At 42.9% G+C, this 22,264-nt stretch overlaps 1 long non-coding RNA gene across 2 annotated transcripts in view; it reads right to left on the reverse strand.

Moving 5' to 3' along the window:
- LOC141423202 (uncharacterized) overlaps nt 1-21,538 on the reverse strand; it is a 30,121-nt gene extending 8,583 nt beyond the window's left edge. Inside the window, exons 1-3 of one of the 2 annotated variants that reach the window (XR_012447877.1) lie at nt 21,334-21,538; nt 21,048-21,110; nt 15,441-16,125 (exon numbers count right to left, since the gene is read on the reverse strand). This is a non-coding gene — a long non-coding RNA (uncharacterized lncRNA). Of the gene's footprint in view, nt 1-15,440; nt 16,126-21,047; nt 21,111-21,333 lie in introns of those variants that run through there. The other variant, XR_012447876.1, reaches the window with a different exon arrangement.
- Between the last annotated feature and the right edge of the window lie 726 nt (nt 21,539-22,264).

Here is a 22,264-nt window from a genome sequence, read left to right on the forward strand (position 1 = left end):
TACTCAACTAGCCAACATGTCGACCTGTTCATCTGGTGATGGCAGATAATCGGAGACCAGAGACTCTCTCCCTCCCCCATGGCTTGGCCCCTCCTATAAAGCCCACTACCCAATTCAGCCAAGTCGCTGCTCCCTGATCTGGGGGAGTGGGGCAGCCGTGTGGTCTGGATTTCTAATAAATCTTTCCTTTCCACATGTGACATGGTCTTACAGTACCTTACATTTGGTGCTGAAACCCAGGAGAGGTTAGAAGGACGCTCTGGCCTGGGGCTGCTCCCTTGGCCTTCGTGTCCTGCCCTCTCCCAAACCCAGACTGCTGAATTGACCCCATGAGCCTCCGGAATGTGGATTTCGGACCTGCCTTGCCGGCTTTTGCATCCATCATTAACCTTTCTCTTCCACGGCTCTCCACCTGACCTACTCCTCAGGCAGGTTAGTGTCACCCCTTTCTGGGCTGCCTGCTCTGTCTGGTCTGATAGTCGGGGCGCTGCGCCAAACATGCCTCCTACACCCGCTGGGGCGCCCACCGCTTGGGGAGTGGCTAACCAGTTGGGCATTCTCTACTGACAGTGACCCAGGCTGGGAGTGCCCGCCCTTGGGAACCCATTCGGGTGACACTCACACGCTCCTCTCTCTCTCTCTCTCTCTTGCTCTCCCTCCCTGTTTTCCTTTCCTCTGCCCAAGGTGAGAGCTCAACAGCCCCTCCAGCTTACTATGACAGAACAGCAACCAAAGGATTCTGCTCTCCTTGCCTGAGTCACATAAGGGAGGTTAGACCTTGACCTAGATCTATATTGGCCTGAAGAGTAAACTCACCAAGGCACCTGCCTCACTCTCTCTCTCACTCTCACTCTCTCTCTCTCTCTCTCTCTCTCTCTCTCTCTCTCTCTCTCTCTCTCTCTCTCCCTCCTTCTACATTATGGAGACTTCCTACTCTACATTAGATGCGTCCACTGGGATGCCTTCACCGTACCCTCCCCCTTGGTCTCCAAGATGCTATATAACCTAAGCAGCTGATTTATTACTGCAACACCATTTGGCCTCAGTACAAGCTAGACAATCATTCACAATGGCCTGAAAACAGTACTTCTGATTTTCATGCACTTCTAGGTCTTAACAATTTCTGCCATCGCAACGGCCAGTGATCCGAAATTCCATTTGTCCAAGCTTTCCTTTCTCTGCTCTCAACCCTCCCTGCTCCAATCTTGTAACCCTGTTCAAATCCTCCTTGCCAACAACAAACCCCTCTCAAAGTCTGTGTCTCTCCCTCTCACTAAACTCTCTTACTTGTGACCTCACAGGCTTTGTCTGCCCACCTCCCAACTCCTCCTGCCAGTCCTCTACATCAATCTCTTCTCCCACCCCATCCTCCCATGACTCAGACCCCCCTTCTTCCACCCCGGCTGGCTCTCCCAAACAGCCGCCACCCTATTCCTACAGTAGTCACTATTGACCCTGAGTCATTGGCTCCTCAGGAACCAACACCTCCAGCCTTGCCCTCAACCCCTGCTACACCCTCAACCTTCTCCTTCCCACCTGCTACTTGGCTCCTTCTCTAATGACTCAGTCTCCTATATTAAAGAATTTAAATACCTAACCCAATTATTCTCAACTTTCATTTTATTTCCCAATCCTTCCCTGATATTCAAGAAAACTTAAACAGGCAGGGGGTGGCCCTCAAACCCCCCAGGGAGATCTTGTGAAAATGGCATTTAAGGTATTAATAACTGAGATGAGGTTTGAGACCAGTGAAAGGCCCAGCTCTTGGCAGCTGCCCTTAGGCTACCTCCTCCAACTTCGAGACGGGCCAGACAACAACGCACACCTCGAGGGCCTGCTTCAGGTGCAACCAGACAAGACATTGGGCAAAATACTGCCCTTCACCTCGCCTGCCACCAGGACCCTGTCCACAATGTGGCCAGGATGGACACTGAAAGGATGACTGCCTCTTTTTGTCTCTGCAAGGTAGGTCAGTCTCCCACTCCCACTCTCAACAGACCAAAGGCTTCACGGACCTCTTGGGCCTGGCGGCAGAAGACTGATGTGGCCCTGGGAACTTGGCCCCCTTCAAGATCACCTCAGAGGAGCCCAGTGTAACCGTCCAAGTAGCAGGTAGTGGCCTCAATCACCTACTTGGTGCTACCTGACTTCTCAGGTAAGCTTTATCCTTCACAGATCTCCGTGGTGGGGGTGGACGGTCTCCACCAGCCAAAAAAGAAGAGACAATTTTTTTATAGATAAACTCCAATGTATGATAAAGGTAAAGTTAACTGTAATCTAAGAGCTGCCTAAAAAGATTTTTAAGGTCATGTCAAACTAAAATCTAATTCTCTATGTCCATAACATAATAAGGCTACTTAATATTATTCTGCTCTGAGTAACATCTACAAAAAAAAACAGTTATAGGACTTGTGTTTTCTGTTGATCTTGTCAAGCTTTAAGTACTACTAAATCAGAGTTCATTTACATATTTGCTCATGCAAAGGTCTCTAAAATGACCACCTTATAACTGTGTTATGTGTCCATACTTTATCTAAATATGGTACAAACATTTACAAAGTTAAAAGTGTCAGTTTAAATAATGAGCTAAAGCTCTCTTTTATCCAAAAGTGTTATATTTAACCTGCATTCTGACAGTCAGCCAGCCTCTATTTGCCTTTAAAGGTCCCACAAACGCTTCATAACAACTAACTTGGTCAGTTTTGCCACAAGAATTTAAAGACAGCCCTCATCTTTATGGACTGGCCCTCATCTGGTCATCCTCACAATGCCCACCGCTGTCAAACTCAACGGGATCCCCCAGTGGCAGCACCTCTCAAGGATAAAACATTGCCCACCAACTTCAGACTCTTCCACTACAAGAAAGGATGAGTACTCTTGCGTACCGCTGGGCCCCACGCGGCTACGCCTCCCCTGCAAACTCTCTCCCTCTCCCACTCCTGAATATTCCTCACCTGGCTCTCGATCTGCTTTCCCTTCGCAGCCCAGAAATCGTCCTCCTGTGACCCATGCATACTCATTGCAAGGGCAGGACGTATTGTTACTAAGACTTTACTGTTCCACACTCACTATTCCTGTGCAGGCTCTGTCATCAGGTCATGCACTCACAATCACACCATCTATCAGGTGTGCTCCCATGATAATCAATTTACCTGCTTCAACCCCACTTATCACCCTGTGGAGCAGTGGTTAGAACTCAGGAGTGGCCACCTCACTGGGAGCATTGTTACTCGAACCCAGGTGTTCGATCCTGAAAAACCGGGGTCATTATTGTTTGATGCATGTGCGGCCATAGACAAGCTACGTGGAGGTACAGGCTGTGGCTGTGTGGGCCTGGCTTGGGAAAGGACCTACAAATCAGATGAAAAATATATGTGCTGGGGAGACAACTCCTGGTGTAATAATGAGGGTTATCATTTTTGCCCTTATTGGAGTTGTGTTTCATGGCCACATGGCACGGGGCTACACACTTAGCCCTCCTTCAAAAGGGCACTACTGCCCTTAACTGCAGCCAAGGCACCTGCAACCCTGTGAATTTCACTGTACTCAGCCAACTGATTGGACACAGGGACAAATAATTAGCATAAGGACAGATGGCCAGGGTTCTGACCCCGGGACTCTGTTATACCTTAAGTTAACAACTGTTACCCATGAGTGTTCCCCATACCAGGTCTTCACTCCTTTTATGAGGAAATGCCAGATAAATCCCCATTTCTGTCACAACTAAAAACTTGTTCCTCACACTGCCCAATCTATAGTCCAGACATTAAATGTCACTTCGTGCTATGTGTGCGGGGGACCAACATGGGAGACCACTGGCCCTGGGAGGTGAGGGAGTTAGACCCAAGGGAGTTAGAAGGAAAGTGCCTTCTCATAACACAGGACAGCATCTGGCTCCTTAAAACTTCCATTATTGGGAATTACTGTATCTCTCTCCATGGAAAACAATTCTCCACCCTAGTGGGGGAACCAAACTTGTCTAGGACAGAAGTCTTACAATGACAGCCCGAGAGACTCAGTGGTGGGGTACCCCAAACCATACGGAGCTCCAACCTCACCCACTGGCCAACTTTTCTAATATCAAAACAGCACGCACAATACTTCCCTGCTTCCTTCCCTTGGCTATACGATCTATTAGGTCCATTATAGAGGCTACTATAGAAAGAAAAACAGCTGCACATGTAATGATGCTATGGAAATACAAACCCTTAAACCAGGAAAATGCTCTCTAACCCTAGATGCTTCCAGGATCATTCAGGGAACTCAGCCGGCAGACTTCCCACCAGGTGCAACTTCAACCTTCTCCCAAAAACTGGCCTTGTCTGCAAATGAAGCCTGGGACAGACCGTTAACCTCCGCTCCTGGGGACCTCACAAATTTCCAAATTCCAGCCCAACCCCCTTTAATGATGCCCCCACTCAGCACAAAGCAGCTACATCGATTGGTGCCCATAATACCAACAAAAGACTGGAATGTTAGGTCCCTGGCATTCTTGGGGTGGGTGGAAGGTCCTGAGGCTACACCTTAAAACCAGACCCCCTGATTTATGACTAACTTACTAGTTACTTATGAGCAACTTCCAGTTGCTCAACTAGCCAGGCATGGAGACCTGTTCATCTGGTGATGGCAGATAAACAGAGACCAGAGACACTCTCCCTCTCCCATGGCTCAGCCCCTCCTATAAAGCCCAATACCCAATTCAGCCAAGTCACTGCTCCCTGATCTGGGCCAGGGCGGAGGGGGGCAGCCCTTCGGCCTGGATTTCTAATAAATCTTTCCTTTCCACACGTGGCATGGTCTTAATTTGGCAGTACCTTACAGATGGCACTTTTTGAACAAAGATTCCACTGTGAGTCACTGGCAGGAGGACATGGTGCTGTCCTCACCAGGCTAGGCAAGGCCATGCTGCAGTGACACACGACAACCGGAAACCTCAGAGTCTTGCAATGACATCCTGGTTCATTTCTCACTCTTGCTGCATGTCCACCTTGGGTCACCGTGGCCCTGCTCATATCATCTGTGGTTCTGGGACTGATGGAGCAGCCTGTCTAGTACCTTGTTGGTCTTGTGACGGAGAGAACAAAGAGGTCAGGACCTGTGTGCTGGCCTTTTTAGCTTCTGCCTGAAAGTGACATGTATCACTTTTATCTGCATTTCGTTGGTCAAACCACAGTGATTACAGGGGGAGCGACATGACAGGAGGAAAGGAGAATGTGGTGAGCAGTAGTGTGTCTACTAAGAAGCTCTGAATTGGAGTGTCTGGGAGCCTCAAATCATCCCCATTTCCCTAAGAAGGTGCCATTTCTCCTGGCATCTTATCTCCTGTGAACTGTCCTCCTGCATCCATCTTTTTTTTCTCTCATAGTAATTAAATGCTCAAATCTTAGATGGACTCCAAAATTAAACCCTCCTTTCCCAGCCTCCCTTGCAGCTAGGTGTGGCTCCACATTCAATCTTTTGGTCAATGAAAAGTGAGTCAGAGTGATATGTGGTCTACACCATGCTTTTAAAAAAGAAGGAGTATATTCTCCCTCCTTTTTCCTGCTTCCACTTGCTGCTGAAGTCCAACATGATGGTGAGCTACATTGGACTCACTTGACGAGTGACACTCTAGAAATGACAAAACATTGAGGTAGTAGGAGTCTATCCCTTGCAAGAGTTAAACCGTTGAGCCACCACACCAGCTTACACTTTTACCTAAGAGATAAATAGATTTTAATTTATTTTTTGGCCACTGTTATTTTGGGTTTCTACTTCATCACACCTACACATTTCCTGCCCAAACACTCTCTTTTTAAAAACTCAGCTTGCATTAAACAATAGCAGGAGAAAAACAATACAGGTTATATTTAGGAATAAAGATGCCTAACTGTGGGATTGTCCCCTGATGTTACATGTAGGGATGCTGTTAAGACAGTGCATCTGCTCCTTTGGTGGAACATTCTGCTAATGAGAGTGAGAGATGCCTCCACTATCACACACGACAGCTGCTCAGAGGAAAGACTGTGCTTTCACTTCATCTATCCCCTTTGGTCCTGCAGACATGATTCCTGCAGAATTATGTCAGGTGACTGAGATGGGCTGTCCAGAGGTGGACGATGGGTGGTGCCTGAACTTTGTATGCCCACAAGAAAGTCACAGGCTGTTCCTCTCTAGGCTACACACACACACACTCTCTCTACACACACACACACTCTCTCCACACTCTGTTTGGCATTTGCAGAAGTCATGGGTTAAATAGGCAGACCATTTAGGTTTCTAGTTTCTCTGTTGTTCTTCCTTTTGTGCTGTCACAAATTTTCCTGTTAGTATTGTTCCCAGAAGAGATGTCATGTGGGTTTCGCTTCATATGGCAACTCTCATGTGTTGGTAGTGGCTGCACAGGCCAATGAGAAAGGTTCTGCATTGCAAGTCTTAGCTTGGTTTCCTGGAAGCAGAAGGTGAGGAAAGGATTCAGGTACATTGGGGTTGTTGAAGATGGCTCTTTCAGGGGCATTGTTCCAGTGCAGCCGTGCAATGCAGGGTGTGGGGGGGGATGTCTCTTGTACACATATTACCTCATAGTTGGTTTCACCTTGAGGCAAGAGGGCTGGGTGTTGCTGGTTAGGTGGGCTCCCTTTCATTGGTGGAAGTTCTCTGGGGATGAGGGCAACTCTGAGACTCTAGCAGTCAGCACTTATGGCAGCTGGGGGATGGATGCATTTGTTGGTGAAGGGAATGATGGTAGGATACCAACAGCACCCACACCTGTATTCCTGCTCTGTATATAAGGGTTGTTAACCCGTTGGTAATGTCTGCCATCTTTACAGAGACAAATGCTGGGAGAAGAAGAAAGGCCCAAATAGGCCCTGCTCCATGTCAATTGCTCTAGTCAGACTTTGCTTAGGAAAAGAATGAAATTTGTGGGATAAAATTTGCGATGGCCCACCATTGCCTTCTAACTTGAGAGTTAATGCTCTCTCATTCCAAGGGACTCAGAGGCAGAACTTGATAGTGAGATATTTGGTTGCAGGCAACAGAATCTTCCCTGAGTAACTTCAGCACATGACAGGATGGGGTAGGAATTGGGGGAGTTCAGGGAATCAAAGAAATGTTGTTGGGCAACTCCAGAAATCTCAGCAGCAGATTATATAGACTGCCTTCCAGGGTAGTTCCATAATCCTCCATGCCAACCACTTGTGGTCTTTATGGTTCTCTCTTTTCCCTCTCTCTTTTTTTTTTTCATCCATTATTGACTTTAGAATAGTTTCAGATCTACTGAAAAAGTACAAGGCTATTAGAAAGAGTCCCTGTTCTCAATTTTGCCCATCGCTAACACTGCTAATGGTACATTTGTCATAAGTAATGAACTGAAGTTGATGTGTTATTATGAATTAAAACCAGTTTATTCAGATTTCCTTAGTTTTTACTCAATGTCCTTTTTTCTGTTCTAGGATCCCACCCAAGGTACTGCATTACATTTAGGAATGTGATGTCACCTGTGGTTTCTGTACTCAGAGATTCTTAGAATTCCCTTGTTTTTGACATTTTGAGGAGTATTGGTGACATGCTCTCTAGAATGTCTTTCACTTTGTGTTCCCTTTTAACTTGGGTCAGTGTCTTCCTCTTTTCATCAATCACCCATGGTCAGGGACAGGATGGGACAGAACAAAGCCATTAGGGATCACTGTGAACCCCAGCCATCCCCTTCTGTACCTGTGACCTTGGTGGTCATATCAGGGTCTCCTCCCTGCAAAATTAGGTGACCTGAGTTACAACTCTCAACTCCTATGAATTTGCATTCCCAAAATATAAAATAAGAAGCAATACAGAACTGATGGCAAGGTTAAAGATTTGTAGAGAAGAAACCCAAGAGATTCTGGCCACTACATGCTGGTCAGAATATGTGGTTGCTACATGTTTTATTCTCTGTACTTAAGCTTAAGACAACCCAGGAAGCCTGAAATTGCTCCTCCATTTTGAGGATTTCTAGTCATTTTGATTACAGTATCACTGCACATAGCAATTTTTTTCCATCAACAAAATGGCAAAACCTCAAATTATGGTTTGCTACCAATTACAAGATAGGATTAATTTGTCCTTTCTTTTGTTCCTCTCCCCTTCACCCTGAAGATTACAGAACAATTAATGTGAAAAACCCGTGGTCTAAAACAACCCCTAAGGACAGTTCACAAATGAGACTCACTTCTAAATAGGTCATTTACACAGCAGAGAACTGTAACGCTCACTGAACTCCATTTAGTTCAGTGAGCTCATTGGCTCCTGACTTTATTTAGAAAACAAAGAATCCATCCAGGAGAGCAATTAAACTCTGGCCTATTTCAGGAAACCTGTTGCTCCTTTGTAAACTGGACCATCGCTTAGGGCACAAAGGTTGAGTACTGCCTCTTCGAGGATATGTTATGTTAGCACACAGAAACCACTTCACTGCACAGGTCAAAACTGACAAGGCAAAAGAAATCATTTCCAGGTTCCCAAGGATGCTTTACCTCTCTGCTTACTGTCTACTACCCTGTAGAAAAGGACAGAGGAAAGGCAAACATTTTAAGGCTACCATTTAAGTTTTGCTAACAACTTTATAAAGGTAAAATTCATACATCATAAAATGTACCCTATCAATGGTTTTGACTCCATTCACAGAATTGTGAAGTCATGGCCACAGTCAATTTTAGAAAGCTCTTATCGCTTTTTCAGAAAGAATCCCATACCCACCAGCAGTCACTCCTTACTTTCCCTCAACTTCTAGTCATTGGCAACCACTAGTCCGCTTTGTGCAGACTAAGGATTTGCCTTTTCTGGACTTTCTATGCAACAGCATTGTACAACATGTAGTCTTTTATGACTGACTTCTTTGACCCAGCATAATGGTTCATGGTTCATCCGTGTTGTAGCATATTTCAGTACTTCACCTTTTTATTGCAAAATATTATTTCATAGTATGCAAATATGGTAGGCCTCCCTCACCCAATGTTTCATTCTCCCTGGTTTCAGTTACCCATGGTTAACAGGTCCAAAAATATTAAATAAAAAATTCCAGAAACAGAAAACACTCATGAATTTCAAATTGTTCACCGATGTGTGTCGTGTGATAAAACCTCACACCACCCTGCTCCATCTGCCCAGGATATGAATCACCTCTTTGTTCGGTGTTTCCATGTTGTATACACTACCCACCCATTAGTCACTTACTAGTCATCTCACATCAACTGTCATGGTAACGCAGTGTTTGTGTCCAAGTGACCCTTATTTCACTTAATAATGGTCCCAAAGTACAAGAGTACTGATAACTGTGATTCACGTATGCTAAGGAGGAGCTATACAGTGGTTCCTTGAAGGAAAAAGGGAAGGCTTAATAAGGAAATAGGACCTGTAATGTTGTACAGGTTGCTAAGATCTGCAGTAAGAAGGAATAGGAGAAAACAGTGTAAGCAGGGCTCAGTACGTCCCTGTTTCAGGCGTACATCTAAAACGCATCTCCTGCTGATAAGGGGAGACTGTTTGTGCTACATTTATTTATCCATTCATCCATTGGTGGACTTTTTTCACTTTTGGACTTTTAAGAATAATATGGCTAGGAACATTTGTGCATATGTTTTTGTGTAAACAGCTCTTTCTTTGAATGTGATTTTTAAAATTGTGTATATTTAAGGTGCATCCCATGATTTTTGCTTGTTTGCTTCTTGAGACAAGGTCTTACTATGTAGTCCATGCTAGCCTTGAACTTGCTATGTAGATCCCTAGACTTAATTCACCCTGCACATCTGCAGCCTTCTATCCTTAGCCCTACGTCTTATTTCCTGTCCCCTCCAGCCTCAAAACCTCTGGAGGTTTTTGTTTGTTTTTTGGATTCCACATGTGAGTGAGATCAAACAACATTTTTCTTTTTGTCTGACTTATTTCATGTAACATAATATCCTCCAGGTTCAACCAAATTCATATGCATATGGCCATATCTTCTTTTATTAAGACTGAATAATATGTATACATATATATATACACTATTTCTAGCATATATATGTATATGTACATATATATTATACACATATAGTCATACATGTATAATATTTATGTATGATTACATATATTATGTCACACCTTGTGATAGTTTTGGTTTTGGTATGAGAGTAATACTGTCCTTATAGACTGAGTTGGAAAGTGTTCTCCTTTTGTTTTTTAGAAGAGTTTGGGAAGGAATGATGTTAAAATCTTCCTTAAATTTTTGATGGAATTCACCAGTATAGGTCTTGACTTGACCTTTCCTTTCCTTCCCCCTTCACTTTCCCCCCTCTCCACCCCCTCCACTGCTGTCCTCTCCCCTCTCCTCCCCTCCTCTTCTCTTTCAGTGCTTTGCACATACTAGGCACATGCTGTACACTGAACTTCATCCTGACCCACTAGAGACTTTGAACCCCACTTTTAATAATATACAGAAAAATTAGACTGAAAATCAACAAAGGAAGAGAAGACTTGAACGCACTATAAACCAATTAGATCTGTGTTATATGTATAGAACACTCCAGAGCACACAGTTTTCTCAAATACACATAGAACATTCTCTGGAACAGACCATTTGTTAAGCCATAAGACAAGTCTTAATAAATTTAAGTTGGTTGAAACCACACAAAGTGTGTTCTTCAGCAACAATAAAATGAAATTAGATCAGTAACAGGAGAGAATTTAGGAAATTCACAAATATGTAGGAATTAAACAATATTCCCCTGGTTTATTAGAATCCAGGAATATGTCTGAAATTTTCAAAGCTCCCCATGAGCAACTCTTTCCCAGCTTCTCATTTTAAGCTCTTTGCTTGCCTATTGTTTTCTCCAACTGTTACGCACTGCTTCTGGCAGTCATGAAATTAAACAAGGTCCTCTGATTGTTTGTGACAACTGTACTCTGAAAAAAAGGCCATGATGGGAAAAGCTCCAAGTCACATCAAAGAAAGACAGCCTTTGGATTTGATCAGTGAATGTAGTATTAAGATGGGTGTAGGCAGGCAGAAAGGGAACAATAACACAAAGCAGCCAAAGAGAGGTGCAGGTACATTTTGCCAGCATCCTGTTTTGTCATTGCCTTGAAGTTATCGTTGACTATGGTTGACCAACTTCTTGTTGTTATAGTGGTCAGTGGTTCCCAGAAACAGACCCAACAGAGACTTTCCCAACCATAAAAGTTAACCAGAGTCCTCATCTACATCTCTTTATATACCTTACGTGTGCACCTCCATCAAAGTGCCATGTTGGCTCTAAGAATGCCTTATAAGGTAAACCACCCTCCACACACCAATTCCTGGAAATGCCCTCCCATTTCTTGGAAAATGCCGCAGCTATGTAGACATCCTTACCTTGATCATAAACTCGATCCATAAAAGTGCCTAAGACGCAAGAGCTCAGTTCACTTGGCTGATTGGTTAGCTTACTGTCCCTTATCCTATCTGCTTTGGGGACACTTGACTGCTGGGTTATGCTGCCACCTTCAATTTCGTTTGGAGGTATACACTTTTGCTTTTGCACTTGCTTCTGCTTTAATACATTTCACTCTGTTAAAATTTCTGTGTCTGGCCTGAATTCTTTCTCTAGTGAGACCAAGCGCCATTTGTCTCTGACGACACTATACATATATTGCAATATCACACTGAATCTCATTGATGTGTACCATCAGTACATGTTAATAAAAAAGATAACCACATACACATACCACAAAAGCACAGCATATAAAAAGATACTTTCTTTACAAAAATAGTTTTATCCTATGTGCATTTGTTTTGCAACTTGCTTTTAGCACTTAAGAAAATATCACAGACAGTCCAGAAACAGCGATAACCTAGCTTAGGCAAGAATAGCTCCAGCTCTGTTACCAGACTACCTGAATTCAAATCCCAGCTTTGCCACTTGTTAGTGGTAGGATCTGGCAAGTTACTTAATTTTTTCTATACTCTAATTTTTATCTGCATAATTGGAATAATAATAATGTGTATCTCTTAGGATTTGCAGAAAATAAATGGATAAAAATCATACAAAGGCGTCTAGAGTGCTGTGTGGACTATATTGAGTGCTGACAAATGTCAGTTGATATTTATCATTAATCTCTTTAAACACTGCTTGGTATTGAACAATAAGAATGGACTATAAATTGTTTATTGGCTCACCGAAATGTGGATATTTAGTTTTTTCCTTCTGTGGCTTGTTTTGCTTTCTTTGTTGAATTGGTATTATAAGTAATACCATAAGAAAAACATGCACACATATCTTTGTGTTACTCATGTTGGGCTATTTCTAACAGATTTCCATAAGTGAAATTATTATATAAATAGTTGCAGATTTTCAATTCTGATAGAAACTTCAAAGGCCCCTATTAATTTTCCCTTCTGCTGGCAGAATATGTGAAAACCTATTTCCCTTCTCCCAAACACTACCCCATGATACTGCTCCTGTAAGTTTTGGTGGAAAAAATAATATGGTCCAGACAAGGTGGGTGCAGGGGAAAGGGAGAGGGACATGATGACCAGCTTTGGCAGCAGACTACTGTTGGGCCTTTTCTGTGACCCTGCTTTGCAATGTGTCTTTTGGAAGCTCTTAAGTCACATGAGTCTTTGTCACTGACTTGATAAGCAATGTCACAATGGTCAAGAGCTCTTCTGCTTGGCCTCACCAGGTGGCCTGAGCCCTGGGGAGTCAACGTTTACAACTCTCAGTGCTGTGCCTACTGCCCTACCCAAATCTGGTCCACTTGCCACTTCCAGCTACTCTGCCACTCTCAGAGTCCCAGGTGTGTCCCCCTTCCCCCCCTATTGGCTACCTGGACGCAGCTACCAGGCATGGGAAAAATAAACCCTGTCTACTCAACTCTGACTTCACATTAGAGTTGCCTGGGGAACTTAAAAAAATACCATGTCTAATTCTACTCTGTGCAATTAAGCCAGAGTCTCTGGGAGGGGACCTGTGTTTACCAAGGAGGAGACATGAACCCTCAGCAGGTGAGTGAGTGGCTTCCTAGCTTGGCATAGCCAGTGAGTGACAGAGCAGGGACCAGAGTGCAGTTTTCCCCTTCAGCTCAGTAGGCCTTCGCTATTACTGATGCACTGAACCCTTGGCATCCTTTAGGGCATTGGTTCTGGGACCACTGTGGATAACAAACCCACAGATGTGCAAGCCTCCTGTATAAAATGGTGTAGCTTTTCCTATAATTTACACAACTCTCCCATACATTTTAAATCATCTCTAGATTAATCTAATACCTAATACAATGTAAACGCTATGGAAATGGTTTTTATACTATGTTGTTTAGGAAATGACGATGAGAAAAAGCAGTCAGTATGAATGTGATTTTCTCCCCCCAAATATTTGTGAGTCATGGGTAGTTGAGCCCCAAAACATGGAATCCATGGCCAGGGAGGGTTGACTGTGTTGCTGTTTTCACTACAATTATTTCTGTTTCCAAGTTTCCCACCTAGTCTCCTCAGACTGTCAAGAGTTTATTCGCAAATGTGGTAATGGGGTTTCTTGTGCTCCTTTTCAAGTTTAATGGAAATGATGACTGAATCTGTGATTAGGACACATGCACTATTGCTTAGTAAGTGTAAATGGTTTGGAACACATAAACTTTTAACCTCCAAGAGCCCATGAAATAAAAAAGAATGGGATCATTCATCAATCTCTTATAAAAAAGAGATTTTATTTGTAATACTGGAAAAATAATAGGGCATATCTCTTAGGATTTGAAGAAAATAAAACGATGAAAGACATGTAAACCACCCAGCTCAGTGAGTGGAATATACTAAGTGCTAATAAATGTTAACTGACATTTATTGATAATAGAAGACCACTAAACCTCCTTCATGGTTTAGCCTGTTGGAATCCAAGCTGTCTGCCTCACTGAGGGTCTGGTCAGTGGGGGTGCCATTGTCAGAACTGCCAAGAGTCTGGATCCAAGGCACACAGAGGTCACAGTGCTGTGGCCACAAGCCAAGGAATGTTCACATGTAACCCCTGGAGCTGGGAAAAGAGAGGAAATTGATTCTCCTCTGGAGATTCCAGGAAGAACCATCCTGGTTTTTTTTCCTTCTAACTCATCTGTATTTGTTACCTTTTAAAGCAGAATGTGACTTGGGTACTACATTTCCATTCACAAACCTTGTTAAGTAAGGATTTTACAACACACCAAAGAAGCATAGTTTTGTTCCTCTAAACAGTACTATCTTTGGAAAACAAGCCCTGTGGAAATTTCCTCCCATCAAGTTGTTTTCATTTCACATACTTATTTTTCTAGGACTAGTACATGAAGAATTACAAGGGATGGAAAAATTTTAAAAGTGTACCTTACAAAATGAAACTGAAACCATTTTAACAAAAATTTTTCTTTTAACCATCTCAAGGTATCTCAGAACACTTCAGGTACAAAAGATTTGGTCTAAGGAATCTGGCTTTATAGCTAAACAATTGAGACCATGGATATTAACAATAGGTTACACCTTACAACAAATGTTATCTTGACCTGTTTAAAGTAAACCAAGGTGGAACTAAAAAAAGCATTACTTTCTCTGCCTTAGTGCCTAAAGTATCATAGTATCTCTTGAAAGTATAAAGAAATCTCATCTTCCCCTTAAGTAGTTATCATGCCATACAGACTTTTAAAATGTTAACAAAAAAAGAACAAGAAGTCCTAGAAAATATATTATCAGAAGAGTGAAAATAAAGTATTGAATTTGTGTACAGGTGAGAACCATCCTGTTGACACCTTGCTGTTAGGCTGCCGAGACTGACTTTGGACTTCCAATCTTGAGGACATTAGGAAAGTTCCTTGTGATAGCCTTCATGATGTCATTTCTAGAGAATTTTTTTCAGTTTTTTAAAAAAATTAATACTTAAATATGGTCCACACTGTGAAAGGTAGAAAAGTGTTATGATTTGGATCTCAAATGTTTCCAAAGGCCATGTGTTGAAGTGCTTGTGGCACTGATGGGAGAAGGTAGAACCCTTAGGAGGTGGGAATTGTGGGAGGAAGTCAGGACATTGGGGTTGTGTCCTTGGAAGGGATATTGAGACCCCCTTCCTGGCCTCCATGTGGTGAACAGATCTCCTTTGCCACACATTCCCTGCCATGATACTCTGCTTTGCAACAGGCTCAAAATAACATGGCCCAGGGGCTTCTAAAACTGTGAGCCAAAATCAGCCTTTCCTCTTAAGTTGATTATCTCAGATATTTTGTCAGGAGACAGAAAGCTGACTGTACAAAAAGGGTATATGATGCAGACTTACCTCTCCCATTTTCCAGCCATTGGCTCCTTCTTTTTGGAAGGAATGGCAGTTAACAAGCTTCCTGTGGATGTTTGCAGAGATATTCTATGCACACACCAGTGTACATGTACATAAATACAGACTTTGTACAAAGAGTAGCACATTATTCACAGTACTGTGCAGTTCTTTTTTTATTTCATATTATTCACAGAACTAATTTTATATCAGAATGTACAATTTGATTCTTTTTTTTAAAATAGCAATGCTGATTTCCTTTTCATCCAAGTGTTATTTGTCCAAGCTTTCATTTAGAGATGGGCATTTGGGTTATTTTTAATTTCTTTTGTTCAAACAATACTGCAGTCGACATCTTCGTGATACTGCACTTTATGTATGTGTAATCACATGTATAAGATAAAACCCTATGAGGGAAATGGCTCTGCTGAAGGGCATGTGTGTCTTTTTATTTGGCAGTACTGGTGTTTGAACTCAGGGCCTTGTACTTGCTAGGCAGGCATACTACCCTTTGAGCTCCATCCCTAGCCCATGTCTTTTTATTTGGATAAATATGGCTGAATTGCCCACCAACATCTGGAAGTATCTGTTCCCCAGCTCCTGCACACACAGTGTGTTATTGAACTTGATTTTGTCTACCATCCTGATAGGCACAAACTTGGAGATGTTGACTGATTCTGAGAGCAGAGACTGGAGATGAGTCACCAGTGTCCAAGTCTGGAAGGCCTCTTGTCCTGTTTCCTTGGCCACTTCACAGCTGAGACCAACACACTTGGCCCTCATCCCTCCTGGAGATGCAGCCGGGAGACTCTGACTTCTCCAGCTCCTTCTTTAACAGCATCACCATTGCTGGATGAAATGTAGGGCCTGGCAGCTGGAAGGCAAGGACAGGATGGTAGCAGTGAGCTGCTACAGAATCCTGTCTACACTAAGAAGTAGAAGGTTGAAGGCATGACTGCGTTTTCAGGGCACATTATAGTCCTGTCTCTGATTGCGGTGCATTCGACACTTATCAAGTCTCTCTTGGTAATCTGAGTAACAACTTTATGTAAGGGAAAGTCTTCTGGTTCCTCAAATAAAAAATGCCCCAGGTTCTTTGATGCCAGTCTTCCCTCTCCAACTTGACTTGCTGCTCTCCTTCCTCTTTCTAGCTGGTTTATTTCACAAACACCAATTCAATCATCTTATAGGGACAGTCCCTAACTTATGATGATTCAACTTAACGATTTTTCAGTTTTACAATGGTGCAAAGCAATACCACAGTGGGGGCTGCAGAGCTATGAGGGTAAACAACTGATATAGTGTGCTGTGTCACTAAGCTATGATGTGTTAGGTATATTTCATGCACTTTCAACTTCTGATGGACTTATTAGGACAAAGTCCCTTGTAAGTCAGGAGCATCAGTGGTTCCTCAAATGCATCCATTATGCTAAGATCAATGTGTGTGGGGAGCGATGGAGTATAGGTCTGGGGAGTGTTTTATTTTATTTTGTTTTTCACGAGGACTGAGATAGGCCTGGGAGAAAGAAAATTGCAAGCAGATCTTTAGTCTCCAAAAAATTTAAAACTGATTCAATGCAGAAGGAAATGAAAGCATATAGTTTGGGCTATGCCCATGGTCATTTTCTTTTCCTTCTATTATTGCTGTCTAGCTTGCATTATTATGAAGGCCATCACAGAAATGTCTGACTGGAAACTAACAATGAGTTTCTAATCACTAGTTAAAACAGATCCAGTCCTAAGACTTCCATCATGAGTTGTCTGCCTAGGATTGTCCTCAGATTCTAACTCAAAAATGGTAGAGAGGAAGCTGAGATGATCTACCTCTTGGGCACCTTGCAAACTAGCTAATAGGGGTAATAACCATTTCCAGAAATGGATCCTGTCATTGGCAGGTAGCATCTGAGGTGTTAAAAATGTGCGGGGGGGTTGAATATAATTTTCTGCTTGAGCTTGATGAAGAAAGTAAAGAAGGTGAATATGGATGATGTACTCTCTATAAGACTGTGAATATGGAACATTCAAACTTGTTGAAATCACCATAAGAAGGAGACTAAGGTAGAAAGGAGAATAATGGAGAGGATGAACCAATTCAGGGTATAATACACACACACACACACACATGCTTGCACACACTCACATGGAAACATCACAGTGAAACTGCCCATATAACCATCATAAACAAACAAAAATGTCTTTTTTTTTAAATGAAGGGCAGGAAAGTAAAACAAGTACTGTCTTGGGGTTGGTACCAGTGGGAGTAGGGAGGGCATAAGGAAAGGGTGAAGGAGGATGAAAATGGTGGAAGTACTGTGGATTTATGTGTGAAGGTGGAACAATGAGACCTGTTGAAACTGTTCTGAGAAGTGGGGGAGGAGGAAGGATAAAGGAGAATGATGGAGGGGGTGAATCCAACTATGATATATCGTCAGCACTTTTGTAAATGTCACAATGTACCCCCAATGCAACTAAAATATGCTAATATACAAGTGAAAGAAAAAAAAGAAGAAGAAGAACCATATAGCTTGGTGAAAGAGTTACATATTTCTTTTTTCCTCATTTCTCCAACTAGAAATCCTGCTCACTGATTGGTATACATTGGCTGCTGACCAGCTGGGTAAAGAAGTAACAAGATGATCTGAGAGATATTTGGGAGGAGGATTTAGAAAATTTTATCCCTTCTCCTTGCCCCCAGGATTCATTTGACTAGTGGAAGGGAAAAAAATTGGCCAAGTAGGAGGTGAGAATAAATCCCACACTTTAGTTTTGATCAGAAGGAAGGCAGAATTGGAGATGTGATAACACAGCATCAGAACTGAAAAGTCTGCTTTCGAGCAATCACACTTTTTAATGCCTCTATCAAAAATGATGGGTCTTGTTATTCTCCTTCCCACAAAACTCTTAATTATGAGTTATCAGTGCAAACATTTTATCTCCCTACACGTTGTTCCAAGTGAGCAATGGATTTAATTTTCAAGGGACCTTTGTGCTCACGACATCATAGTACCTCTGTTCAATGTGTAGACAGGAGGGGAACAAGGCACACTAAGATATACAGATTCTATCCAATGGGCAATTTCAACCTCAAGCCCTTCTTGGCTCTGCATTGAAAATGCACGAGGATGTGGTGAAACCACTCACAAAATAAATATAAATGGTTAATAAAGAAGAGTTAGCCAGGTGTTGTGGTGTGTACCTATAATCCCAACAACTGAGAGACTGGGTTTGAGGACAGCTGGGAAACCTAGGGAGATCTTGTCTCAAAAAAAAAAATGAAAGAAAGAAAAGAAAAGAAAAAGAAGAATTCATCCTTGTTAGGTATCCAAGCACACAAATGAAAATAATACCAAGATGCTTCGTTTTGTCTCCTAAATTTTAGAAGCTAAATAATTTCAAGTATTGGTGAGATATAAGTATAATAATATTGTTTCTTTTCTTTTAGCATTTTTACACTTACTTACATGTAATGATGTTGTTATTAATAATGAACACCTCAGGAATTAAAAAACATTTTACAAATAACTCATTTAGTTCTCATGGAAATTCTACAAGGTAGACATTATTGCATTCCTATTGTAAGTGTGGAACAACAGGCATAGAGAGATTACGTGACTTGTCACACAGTTTAGAAGAGGGTGCCAGTGCCTCCTGATAGAGCCCATGGAGTCACCCTGATGCGACTTTGCAGAGAACTGCCTCGGGCAGTGCAGGGTTGATTTGGAACCCTACAACAATATTGATATTGGATTGTTGATCCTGAGTTCATGTCCTGGCATAGTTGATGATTGAAGACGTCAGACCAGGAGTTAAGAGAACAACAAGCTCAAGTTTACTGAAAGAGTAGCAAAGCTCCCCTCGGCATGGGAGGGACTTTGAAAAGCTAGTAGTATAGCTGAAGTCCAGGAGTGATGTAGGGCACTAACTGGCTTAGGTCCAACTTTTCTACCTTGAAACCGTATTTGTGATTAGTTGGCACAGAGTCAGCTTCTTGCTGAACTCAGCTACCTGTCTGTCCCTCTCCCTATTAAACTAAGCATTCCAAGAAGGTCTGGCCTCGAAAGTCTGCTTGACTCATCTTGGTGTTGGGGTCCACTACCCACACTGTGCAGCTGCATTTGGTTATTTTGGTAAGGGACTTGCTTTTTGTCTGAGAAGCCCGATGTTTCCCAGGCCCTTTAGATGTCTGCTTCTAAGGTACCTCTCTCATCCAAAATGGAGTCACTGCTGTCATTGCTCCCCTTACGATACATCTGTCATTTCAGGTTCTATGACATGGAACATCATATGTGACGTCTCTGAGCTTTGCTTGCTTTAGCAGAACAATGGAGAAGATGTTACTCACCTCCCAGAGGAGTTGAAAGTAAAATATAATAATTTAGGCAAATGGAAAGCTGTTGCTAACATTGGCCTTCTAAGCATGGTGGGAGAGCCAAGACTCCGCCCCCTACTTCCCTGGAACTCTTCATTAGGCTCATGAGCCTGTGTGTTTGAGACAGAAAGATCTCAAAAGGTCCATTTAACCCGTCAAAACCATAAGACTAAATAAACACTGGCAAATTGTTCCCAAAACGTTTTAACATATGCTAAGCTTTTTGTTGAGAGCAGGTCCCATCCGCTTCTGAGAATGCACCCCTCTTAATAAGCTGTGTCTACTTTTTCAGAACTTATTAATACCTAGAGGATTCTACTAACAGGAACTCTGAAAGCCACACTGTATTAAATGAATTTTCCTTTTAGGTTCTCTGCCCTACGTAAGTGAAATGCCTCCTTCTAGATGGTGAGCTGCTGTAAGAACTTTTCTGTAAAGCGCCTACTTTTTGGCCTGAGAAGAGATCCACAGTGACTAGCAGCTGTGCCGCTTCCAAACAGCTTTGAACAAAGGAAGTTTTCCAATTGCTTGGCACTGTCTCTTCCATTGCTAGGGACTCCTGGGGTTGAGAAATGCAGGCATGTGGCCCAGCCCACATGTGACCACTCGACATAGCTGTGATGCACCTCAACTGCCACCTGTGACATTAAAGTGACATGGAAAAAGGTGCACCTTTATGCTGAGATACGAAAGAGGAGCCCGAAGGACAAAACTCATGGAAAATTTGAGAATCTGATAGAAGCTAAGAAGACTCGTCAGAAAAGCTCATGACTACATGTCCCCAGAAAAGTTTATATGCAGTTTTAGGGGTCCTTGAACTGTGAGCCAGAGAGAGGGAGGGAGGGAAGCAGAGGAAAAAGGAGAAAGAGGAGGAAGAGGAGGAGGAGGAGGAGGAGGAAGAAGAAGAGAAGAAGAAGAAGAAAGAGGAGGAAGAAAGAGGAGGAGGAAGAAAAGGAAATACATTTAAACTCTGGCTAATGTGACTTCTTAAATTTAGTCCTGGACTTTCTGGTGCACACAGGCCTGGCTCTAATTCTCAGGACCCAGTATCAAGTGAAACTGTAGGACCATTTATTCCAAAATTACTAAGATTTATGACAATAGCAGAGCATTAAACCAAGTTTGGGGCTGCTCTGAGCATGCACTGGGCCCTGCACGGACCACAGTTCTCATGAAGTTGACCTTCCTTGGGCACCTGAGGCTAAGAGCCACAGCGGGCCTTTCTGGTGCCTTGTAAACTATAATATCCTGTAATAATTAACGCTTAGTGAACTTGATTGTATAATATTCTTTAAAATTTCAATGTGAGCATCATGTTTATGGTTGATAATCCAAAAAAGAAAGAAAAGAAAGCCGTTATCACCACCACCACCATCACCAAAGCACAAACAAAAATAACCCCAAAGCCAATCTGTCTTCCTACTCACGCCAATGTCGACTGCTTGCAGGAGATGCTGTGGGCTCCCTCCACTGGAGACAGCTGGGGACAACTGACAGAAAACATGTTACTTAGAAGCAGGCCCTAATACCCAGGCAAGCAACTCTCCCAAGCCACCTGCACCAGACTATGAGGTGTGTCACCTTTACAGTCTGATGTTTATGAAATGTGAACCCTTTATCATTTTTATATATCAGGGTATCACATGTACACGGTGTGAATAGAAAAGAACATTCCCCAATAGCTTATATGAAATACAGCTGCCCCCAACTTACCATCCTCTAACCCAAATGCTTCCCTTCAGGGCTTTCAACTCTCCAGCACATTCTTCTGGTCCTTACCATCATCTTTCTAGGTAAGAAGTGAATCTGCCATTTGGGGATTTATCAATTTTCATCTTTGTCAGTTGACTTCCTTGAAGTAGACAGTTGTTATTTGTAGAAGCTAGTATTTTCTGAACGTGCCTCACATTCTGGTAATTTCCTGCGTTGTTCCCAAGATAAAAATTGTGAACATAGTGTTCCTTTCTCCCTCACTGTTGAGGTTGGAGAGAGAACAGCAGGAATGGGATTTGTATCTCACCAATCAGATGACCTGCTGGAGACTGTGACTCCAGAGTGAGGTCACGAGGAAAGGGACATGTACAGGAGGGAGACTTCTGGTGAACTTGGTGTGTATGGTCTGGCTTCTGTAAGGATGAAGGGCAGAGCCTCTGACATACAGTCTGATTGTCTGTGGTGTCAGGTGTTGGCTGCAGTGTGGCGCCGGGCAATAGAGGCCATGGGATGTTCACCAGTGCAGTCCCACGGTGTGGCTAGGCACGGTTCCCTGAGGAACTACAGATTACATGGTGTCCTCTACCAGCCTCAGTACCAAGCCATGGTAGAGTCTGTTGTTTGCATGCTGGAGCTTTGCCCTTCACATTTGGTGAGTGAAGCTGTCACACACTCACCCCATCTCCCATTATGGTGCCATCCATTTTGATTAAGTTAGCCCTCAGTGTTTTCATTATTATGACCGTGTTACTTGTTTGCTGCTGAGCTGAGTTGTGTAATGGGGATGTTAAAACAGGAATCTTTATTTTTTCTCAATTTAGGCTGGGATTCAAGACAGATGCTGGTGCACCCATCCCACACTCCAAAGTGTGGCATACTGAGCCGGGCTTGTGATGGAGAACACAGTAATTAGATTGGAACCCTTCGCTGG

The sequence above is a fragment of the Castor canadensis genome, chromosome 5, assembly GCF_047511655.1.
Source record: "Castor canadensis chromosome 5, mCasCan1.hap1v2, whole genome shotgun sequence".
NCBI lineage: Eukaryota > Metazoa > Chordata > Mammalia > Rodentia > Castoridae > Castor > Castor canadensis.